At 38.5% G+C, this 10,611-nt stretch overlaps 1 long non-coding RNA gene across 1 annotated transcript; it reads left to right on the top strand.

The window, feature by feature from the left end:
• The first annotated feature begins 6 nt into the window (after positions 1 to 6).
• On the top strand, positions 7 to 10,519 carry LOC132034498 (uncharacterized). Its single transcript, XR_009409127.1, has 2 exons — positions 7 to 2,799; positions 9,817 to 10,519. It is a non-coding gene; the product is annotated as an uncharacterized LOC132034498 (long non-coding RNA).
• The last annotated feature ends 92 nt before the right edge of the window (positions 10,520 to 10,611 follow it).

Raw genomic sequence — 10,611 nt, 5'->3', positions numbered from 1 at the left:
TAGGCATAACTTCTTGTACAGAGCTTCGTTTGGGGTCCATAATATATAGTCGGAAAGGTATTTCAAATATTTACAACTTTCATGTTTTAAGTTTTCTCAAATTCTCAACATATTTTCATGAAACTGGCTGGAAGGCCGACCTGCCGTAAACTTAGCCGATTCTATCGAATCTTAAGCACCTCACTATTCGTCTTGATTCCAACCCAACTATTTCAACCCAAACTCATACCGATGGGACTTCACATGTCTAAAATGACATATTAATACTCATTTAACATATCCACACCTATTCTGAATTTACGGGGTGTTACATTGACGCGTGACTAACGCGCATGGCCTGTTGCTCTGAGCGTTTTTGTGATGTTCATAACTTCTTGCTCTGATCTACGTTTTCGATCTTTATATGGATGGCGAGGTATTTCCATGTAATACAAATTTCATTAAGGGCTCCTTTCCAAATTGCCAACTAATTAAAGGGTTATGGTTGCCCGAAGTAGCCCCCTCGGCCACTTTCGCAAAAATGTGAAACCTTCTAAATTTCATTTTACTTTCTTAATACGAGTCGTACCTTAGTATGAGGACCCGAGGTGTCACAATCCATACCAAACTAGTGGATTTATCACCACAACCATGCCCTAAGGCCTAACATGCTTTCCCTGTGACCATCTACCACTACATACGATTCCCTAATGGGAGTCTAACAAAGGTAAGCCATAACCTACCTCAAAGCCAAGCAGGAGCCACTAACCCGAAGCTGAGGCTTCCCCTTCCGAAATGTCTCTGAATGGTCAAAATCCTGATCCGAACGAAGATTGAGTCTTCCGAAAGCTCTACCGCGTCCAAATTCACCAAACGAGTTCAATATAGTCAAAATAGTATTCTACAAGGTCAAACGAGTCTAACAATACCCATATTGTTATACTTCTATTCGGAACCCCAAAATGAAGCCAAAATAGTCAAACCCGACCCCTAAGGGCAAAACTGGAATTTTGTTGTCAAAATTAGGTCCAATATAGTCAAAACAGTAGTCTACGAGTTTAAATGAGTCCAATGAGTCCCATATTACCATGCTTTGATTAGGAACCCGAAAATGAACCCAAAAAGGTAACCCCGAGGCCGCAAGGGCAAAATTGGAAATTTATTTCATATATAGTTTACCCATAGCTTAATTAGTCTAGATCCGTAAAAACCCATTAAAAAGTCATCATCTTGATCCTCAAATCCATGATTTACAATTTATCAACTTTTGAGTTCAAAATCCCAATTTTCCCCAACCAAACACGGATAAAATCGATAATCAACGAAAATTGAGGAAACATCAAATTATAGGTTAGATACTTAACCCTTTGTTGAGACGAGAATAACGCCGCAAAAATCAACTCAAATGGAGCTTTATAACTCAAGATATGCTCAAAATACTAAATGGACGAAGTCTGATTTTTAAATACTCAGTGATTTCAGTATCCGCGGCCAAAACTCTGCACCTGTGGGCCTGCCACATGGAATTTCCACACCTGTGGGATCGTAGGTGGGACGCACCAACACCAGCAACTTGGTCCAACACTAAAATGGGCATAACTCCCTCATACGATGTCTGAATTCGACGATTCTTTTTTGCTATGGCTTTGTAATTACGATACGGATCTAATGGTTCAATCGAAACACAAAACTAAGGTTGTTTTATCAATATGGTACCCTTTATGGCCGAAGAGATGACACCAAAACTTCAAACACGAGCGCGACACAAGCCAAATGCATCCGAAACTCATCGGAATCTCACCAAAACTTGCGGACAAGTCCAAAATCATCATATGATCTTGTTGGAACTTTCAAAACATCGACACCCAAACCCTTTAGAATCGAACCAATGACTCCACTAAGTCATAAATCTCATTCCGAACCTAATGGAATCGACGAAACTTCAAATTAGACTCATTTACCCCTGATGTTGACTTTGGTCAAATTTCTTCATTAATTAACTTAAGGATTTCCAAAATATCCGTTTCCTTATCCAAAACTCATCCAAAAGCCTCGGGGATTGTTCCACCATTCCCCGCAAGTCATAAACAATGAAATAAAACTACGGGGAGGGTATTTTGGGGAAAAGAGGTCAAAAAGCTCAAAATGACCAAATGGGTTGTTACACTCAATGGTTGACAACAACTTCACAAAATCCTTTAATTCTTGGATTCTACAAGCAAGGGGCATGCCAATTATCAAAATGTTGGAGGAAATAAGGGTCAAGGTAATGGTCTTGCTAGAAGATAATAAAGACAAAGCTAGAAGTTAGAGAACTAATTACAGTCCACAATGCATGAAGTTGTACAATGATTATAGGGAAATAGCACATGGCTGCGTTGTTAACTTTAATGGTGATTATGGCTATGAGGTATCATAGGGTGATCATAGATAGACTGTGAACCTGGAGCAAAATAGATGCACCTGTAGGATGTGGGACTTGTCTGGGATACCTTGCCCTCATGCCATTAAGGCATTTTTGCATAAGAATGTTGATACAGTGACACAAATTCACTGATTTTACAGTAAAGAAGTCTATCTGCTAACATATAAGCATAAATGCAGCTTGTTAGAGGAGTACAATTCTGGAGAGTTGAACCTGCGCATGCAATGGAGTCACCTGAAATGATCAAAGCAGTTGGAAGACCCAAAATAAAGAGAAATAGAACAGCAGATGAAGCAAAAAAGAGGAAGCATGAATGGAGTGCATTAAGGAAGGGATCTATTATGACATGAAGTAAATGTGGAGAAAAAAATCACAATACAAGAGGTTGTCACAAGGTAAATATATAACTAAAGTTCTTTAATATGCAGTCTATTTTTTAGTTTTTAAGTTGCTGGATAGTGGTTCTAACATTTACAGATTTATAAGTTGCTTTAGTTCAGATTTATGAGTTTACAAAATCTATTTACAATTATTAAGTTGCTTTAGTTTAGATTTGTTATATCCCGTATTTTGTACATTGGGACAATCCGGTTTAACTATGGTAAGTTAGGGACAAAACCATTCCGGGATGCGAAGTCGGGACTTTTGACCTTCGATTTCGTTATAAGACCTAAATTGCTCATGAATTTGTTGGCATGGAACAATTAGGAAAATTTGGGACCAAAAGTGGAATTGTTGAAAGTTGAAAATCATGCAATTTTTGGCCTTGTGGCCGTGTGGCATTGAAATGGTCCCACACATTTTGTGGCCAAATTTAATTGGTCCAACCCATGTGTGGGCCATGGACACTTGTGCAATATACATATAAGCTTAAAAGATGACCAAGTAGTCATCTTTTCCATTCACTACACTTAGAAAAAAAAAAAGAGAAGTTGAAGAACAACAACAACCCCCATCTGCCAACTCCTTGGAAATTTCAAGTCCAAATTGAGCCATCCCAAAATATTTCTTTGATGCAAATCCACTAATTGGAGGTCCCCTGGTAGCGTGGAAGTGTTGTTTGGGTCATCAAACCATCCGTTGTGTAGATCGCAAACCCTAGCCTAGTTGTGGAGTTGAAGAAAGGTAAGATTAATCTTGTTTATGTGTTATGAATGGTGTATGCATGTTGTAGTATGCTAAAATGGATGAAAATCATGAAATATGGCATGTTGGAGTTGAGGTTGTGTGTGTAGTGCATGGCCGTGTAAGTGTGTGTGTGTTGTGTTGTGTTGAAGCAATGAATTAAAGTCTAGTTAGCATGTTGTGATTGTTGTAGAGTGGAGAAATGAATGAAAATCATAAAGATGGTAAGTTGGGGTGGTGGCAATGTGGCTACCCTTGCGGTAAATGTGAATGAATTAATTCTATTTGGAATTTGATTGTTGTCGTTGTGAATTCTATGTTGACGATAAGAGTTTAATGACTCAAATTGATATTGTAAGTGCCAAGGGTTGATTTTGAGGTTATTGTGCATTTGATGTGAATTGTATAATTATGAGAATGACATTGTTAGAGTGTGAATTGTTGGTGCAAATTATGATTCGGAAGTTGAGAATGTGTTATGGATGTTGTTCACGGGTTTGGGGCAATTTCGGGTGAATTGGAGTATTTATTGGATTGTTGGAAATATTGTGTGAATTGTTTATAATGTTCTTGAAAATTGTTGATATGGGTTCGGGTTGGTATTTGAATGTATAAGCGTTGATCGTGGCCAAGGTAAGTCGTTGAATTGAATATAATGAAGGTTGTTAAATGAGGTAAAAAGAGGGTTATTTATGTTATATTGCTTTGGGTTGATTATTGATGTTGCTAGTTTGGTTGTTGGTGTTGTGTTGTTGATTTGGCCGAGTTAAATTCTCGAGGTTGGTCTATTTACAGGGGAAATGCTGCCCAAATTTCCGTAGAATTATGTGTTAGTTTGGAAATGAACTCTTAAATACCTATAGTTGACATTGGCATTTATTGATGTTATGTAGACCTCGGGGAGTCCGAGACATAGGTTGGAGTTTGGATTAGCTTGGAGAGCGGTACGAGGTATGTAAAGCTTGGCCCTTCCTTCTTTTGGCATGTCTTAGTCGTAAATAGGCTATGACACGAGCCTCGAGGAAATTCTACTCTCCCGATCCGATCATGTCTGTGATTCTTATTTATTTCTTTGTCTTCGTATGCTTGGTATGATGGAATATTGGCCCTTATGTCTTTTGTATGACTAAGTTTCAAAGGTTGCATAAAAGTTGGTTTTTTTAAAAGAGTTTTGTTCCTAAAGGATTCCGAAAACTACGAAAGTCCGTAACTTTCACAGACAGAACCGGATCGCTTCGATATGCTCAAAAATGATTCCATGATGTATGATGACTATGTTTTCCATAGGCGGGCTCGGCTCGGGCCGACACCCCTCCGTGGGCCCCGCGACTTTCCTTATGTACTTCTAACGACTTTGAAAGGATATGACATGACTATTATTTCGATTTCAAGTACGATCAGTTTACTTATCTTTTGAGTTTGTAATAATGATTCGATAACATATGATGACTATGATTTTCGTAGGCGGGCGGATTGGTTAACGCTCGTCGGTGGGTCCCGCAATCTTCTTTCGTATAATTCGATGGCGTTTGAAAGAATTCAATATGACTACTTTTTCGACCCCCGAGTATGATTATATATTTGTCTATCGAGTCTGAAATAAGGATTTTATGTATTTGATTTTGATACGTGACTATAGTTTCCGAAGTTCGGTTTGATATGTTCTCGAGTGGTATTCGGAAGGAAAATCTGATTTGACTAATGTTTCGGTTTGAATTAACGACTTGTTTGATTATCTTATCGTCCGTGTAAGTGCTTTGCATTGCGTATGGTTTTCCACGATTTCGTCAGGCATTTTGTTGTATGTCTTTCGCCGAGTCCCGGGCCGGTAGTGTTATCGCGCGCACTATGTGATATTGCCGCCGGGTACTTGACCGCGGTACGTGTATATGTGACATTGCCGCCGGGTACTTGACCGCGGATGTCGGGTGTTATCGACCGCCGGGTACTTGACCGCGTACACGGGTATATGTGATATTGACCGCCGGGTTCTCGACCGCGGTATGTCGGGTCCCGAGATACGAAATCTTCTCGGAGTAGAATGTGTTATGGCGCCAGCGACGGGCGGGCGACCATATTCTAAGAACCCTACGCATGATTTGTATTTTGGAATTAAACACTTTGGTATTTTGGATTTGCACTTACTTTCTGTACTTCTGTTTCGGTTATGCCTCAGATTTGCTTACTGTATCTTCTGCCTTGCATACTCAGTACATATTCCGCATCGACCCCCTTTCTTCGGGGTCGCGTTTCATGCCCGCGGTACGGACATACGGTTCGGTGATCCGCCGATCTAGGACACCTATCCCGTCGTTGGAGAGCTCCCTTTTATTCCCGAGCCTACATTTTGGTATATATTCTTCCGTTGTACATGTATCCGTGTATTCGGGGTACGGCGGGGCCCGTCCGTCATATGATTACTCGTTTTCTGTTTAGTGTCCGTAGACATAGATGTGGGTTATGTACGGTTTTTGTTCGGACGCGTTGAGTAAGTTGTGTTTGGGCGGCCCATCCGCCCGCGACCCTTGTCGGTCGCGTGTATGTATGCTTTCGCTACGTTATGTATATATTATGATGGCTCTTGCGAAACCCGTGCGATATATGTTTGTATGCGTCAGTTTGGAGTCACGTCTGATGCTGATTTATGTATGAGTCGTTTGTATGCCGAATCTGGTTAGTGAGCGCGTGGGTGCCCAGCTCGGGCACTAGTCACGGCCTACGGGGTTGGGTCGTGACAAGATTTATGAATTTACAAAAATTACATTAAAATTGATATATGGTTAAAGATTGGATCTTTTTTACATTTCACTAGGGAATTTGTTGTTATATGATCTATATGTGAGAGTTATATTCAAGTTGGCTTGCAAATCTGCCAATTTTTCAGGAAAAGAAATTGAGCTTATTCTTGTGTTGAAGCTTCTGCTTTGTTGGTCTAAGAACTATCACTTTTCCATCCGCTTGGTTCTTGTTGTTGCTATTGTTAATAGTGTTATGATTAAAGTGTAACACCCCGTACCTTTAACTTAAGTTTTGACCATGATTCTAGACTTAGAAAACCGGATAAAGAATATGGGAATTGGAATTTTCTCTTCAGTTTTCAGATGGGGGTTTACGCCCTAGAACACGGACAGTATTTCAGTACGGCCCGTATTTCAAATCATAAGTTGGCATCAAGATTACTGAGCATTCTGGAATTTGGCTTGAGGGATACACATTGTTAAATACGGACCGTATTTTGAAATACGGCCCGTATTTAACAATGTGATTGTAATTTGGGAAAACTTCCTAGATGAAAGTTGTAGAGCTTTGAAATACCTTTCCAACGGTATATTATGCAAGTCAAACGGACATTTGTGCAAAGAGTTGTGGCCATTTTACTGAAGAGTCACAAGAGCAAATTCAAACGAAATACGGTCGAATACACTCCGCCTTTCAAAATACGGCAAGTATTTTGTCGGGCATAAAATTTAATGTTCCAGAATAGTATATTCGTCCATATCAGTCCAAATCATTATTTTTCATTCCTTCAAGTCCTAGAATGACCTCCTACCCTCTCCCATCATCAAGAACACCAAGGTTAGCCTATTCTAATCATTCCAAGTCAATTCTAATATATATCCTTGTAATCTAAACAAGAAATCATCATTCCTAACCTAGGTTTTCAAGGAAACCCATCTCAAGGTTCAAGATTCAAGATTTTGGAAATCTTCTTCAAAGTTCAAGTCTTTAATTCAAGTTTTGGAGCGATTAAGGTATGTACAGTTTCTATCCACGTGTGGGAGCATCTTTGTTCTTCCCCATGCCACGTTCTTCCATGATTATACGCAAGTTCTCCAAAAATTAGGGTTTTAGCCATGTTCATGATAACCCTAGGTCCATGCCCCATGTTATATTATGTATTAAATTGTTATAAATTCTTCATTGTGTTCTTGATACATCATTATGATTATTGAGAATCTGTTCGTAATCCCTGAAAACCCATACCTTACATTCCATGGGTTCTTACATGCAAGTTTATGAACTATTATGATATTTTCAAGAAAAGCTATATATGTTTTATAAGTTCATGCAAGAATAATAGGAATGATATCCATGTACATGCAAGTTATGATTCATGAAAATCCATGGGCAACAAGCGCCACTTATTTTTCATGTTCATGTTTTTCGGAGTTGCATTAATTACCGAGAAGGCTTCAAACAGCCTGAAACTACGTAGCCACCGTAGGATGAGGATCGCTCCACTCATGCTTAGGACGATCTCTCATAATGACTGGATCCTTCATAATATTATTAAATCCCATGTCCCTGGCAAGGTATGAGTGTTCTGCTGGTAGGACGCAAGTACTAGACCATGTTGTCAGTTATATTTACTACTCTCCCTACTCACGATACTTTACACATGTTATATATGTATATGTACTCATGTTCATGATCATGTTTCAGTTCAGCTCTCATCATGTTATTTCATGTGCCATGTTTTTTTCATTCAGTTGCTTTACATACCAAGACATTCGATGTGCCGACGACCCCTTTCTATTGTTCCGGGGCCCGCATTTCACGATGCGAGGTAAGGATACACAGACGACGGATCACCCATAGGACCACCTACGCATCACTTTTGGCGAGCCCCATCTTCTTCGGGGTTTAGTCATTATTTACTTTATGTTAGTTATGCATTTAAGGTCGGGGCCTCGTCCCAAAGCCAGCTTACGTTTAGCGCTTCGTACTCATGTTAGAGGTTTCATAGACTAGACAGTTATGTTATGTTTAGAGTCGTATAGCCATCTTTGGCTCCTTATCTATGACAATCCATATTCATGTTTTCTTAAAACAAGTATTTTATTTGATAGTTATGATATCCCATGTTTAGGCTCATCATGTTTATGTCATATTCCGCTCATGCATGCCTCATGATGATTCAAAGAAGCCATGTGGTTCGCTCGATCACACGCAAGAAGCGGCACCCAGTGCCGTGTTACGTCCAGGCCATGGTTCGGGGCGTGACATAAAGTTTGGATCTTTTTACATTTCTTTGTGGAATTTAGTATTGTATGATCTATTGTAAGAGTTCCACCGGTTAAATGGCACAAATAGAATGAGTAGACTATGAGTTAGATCTTTGAATTATTTGGTGAAGTATGAAGTGTCAATGTGCTTATTACTTGGATATAAGTACAATGATAAAAATGAATAGACAGTGGTTTCAGTTTTTTCTTTTGGACAGATTTTGCCAAAGTTTTTTGGTTCCATTTGGTGCTTAACATTTAAGTTGCCGGACATTTCACAAGTTTGAAAAATTTTAAGCTTCTACTTCTACAGTTTTTACAGTTTACAGTTTGAATTTCTTTACGGTTAACATTTGCACTTGCTGCTTCTATTTGATGGTAAACATCTCCAACATGTACATAGTATATTGCAAAATATGGTGAAGTTTGAAGTGTCAATGTGCTTGTTACTTGGATATATGTACAATGATAAACATGTGTAGTCAAGTAATATATTACCATAAGTGGTATATTATTCACTGCATTTTCACCTAATTACAAACATTAATTATCAAAATGTATCCAGTAATTCCAAGCCAAAAGTTGATATACAACTATGGTATCAACAATTTAAAGGAAGAAACTACCTAGGGAAATCCTCTGTGTTGCTTAAAATGCACTTTTTTTGTCATTTTCTTGTTTCTAATGGTAGTTTGAGCATCTTTAGGCTGACTATGAAGTATTCAAGTGGTATAAGGATATGACAGTTCCATTAGATGATGGAGAATTAGCAGAAACTATAAGTAGAAGGATGAAATATTATGTTAATAAATCAATATTACTTTAGTTTAGTTAGCAGGTTATATAAGTAAGAAGGTTAAAAAAAGAATGAATCAAGCAGAAAGTAAACTGAGGTGTTGATGGGGGCACATTAACAACATTGCATCCTTGGTGAAAGGAAGGTATTTGGTAGACATAGGATATCACATAGCTAACTTTTGTCTAAGGAGCTTTCCCTTTTTAATAACAAACTTCTGGCTTGACATTGTGGGGATGGGGAGTCTGGTACTTTCTTCCTTTAAATTGTTGATATTATACCAAAGTGTATCAAGTAATGCCAAAATTTTTAGCTGCTAGAAAAGATGTCTTTATTTTCTTTGACATAATGTGACCGGAAGTTGTTTTATGTGAAAGCGATCCATATGTGGCAAAAATGGTTTGAAAGTTCTGATATTAGTTGTTGGACATTTCAAGTTGTCTAATGTTAAAGTGGTCTCATTTTAAAGTTTGTTTAGTTAACAGAGAGAAAAGGTTGGACAAATTCCAAAGAAGGGGAAGGGCAAGGAAAAAGTTAGCCAGACCTTAAATGGACCTCAACAGTCTGGCAACACCTCAAGAAGCAGCTGTTATGAACCTGAATTTTGTACAAACAAATCTCAACAGTCAGGCTTTGAAACTCAAATTGGTACTCAACAATCAATAGCTTATGGACCAGATATTGGTGATGACGAAGACCTAACATTGAGGCCAAAAGTCATATCTAAAGCTGATACATTGTTGTCCATGAGAAAGACAAGAATGAGGCCACCAACTAGTGGTGGAAGAATTCAATTCATTGGAGATGCAAGTGGAGTGTCAGCTCCAACGAACTTGCCTTCTTCACCAACAAAGATGACTTGGAGGGAAAATGAAACTGTTACATCCATCCAGTTACAAGATGAAGTAAAAAAAAAATGTATCAAGATGAAGGCAAGAAAGAGGCAAGGAGAATCAGCCCCTGATGATTGTGACATTTGAATATTGTTTATTTTGTGATGCCTAGACATTTCAAACATCCTACAATTTAGAGGTTAAAGTGGTTAACAGTTGATTTATGTTATTAAAATTAGTTCAACCTTTAAAGTTAGCATTCATATGTTAAGTATGTTCTTAGTAAAGTTAAGTATTTTGTGAATGATAGCGAATTATGTTAAGTATGTTGTTAATGAAGCCTTCTGTTATGGAATTGATGCTTTAGTCTTTTCGTTTATTTGGTGAAGTCTGTTGTATGTGTTTCAGAACCTTAGCTATTTTCTGATAAAGCAGAGCTTATCATGC

This window comes from Lycium ferocissimum, chromosome 10 (assembly GCF_029784015.1).
Source record: "Lycium ferocissimum isolate CSIRO_LF1 chromosome 10, AGI_CSIRO_Lferr_CH_V1, whole genome shotgun sequence".
Lineage (NCBI taxonomy): Eukaryota > Viridiplantae > Streptophyta > Magnoliopsida > Solanales > Solanaceae > Lycium > Lycium ferocissimum.
Note: the sequence above shows the minus strand (reverse complement) of the source record. Positions and strands in the feature narration are given on the sequence as shown.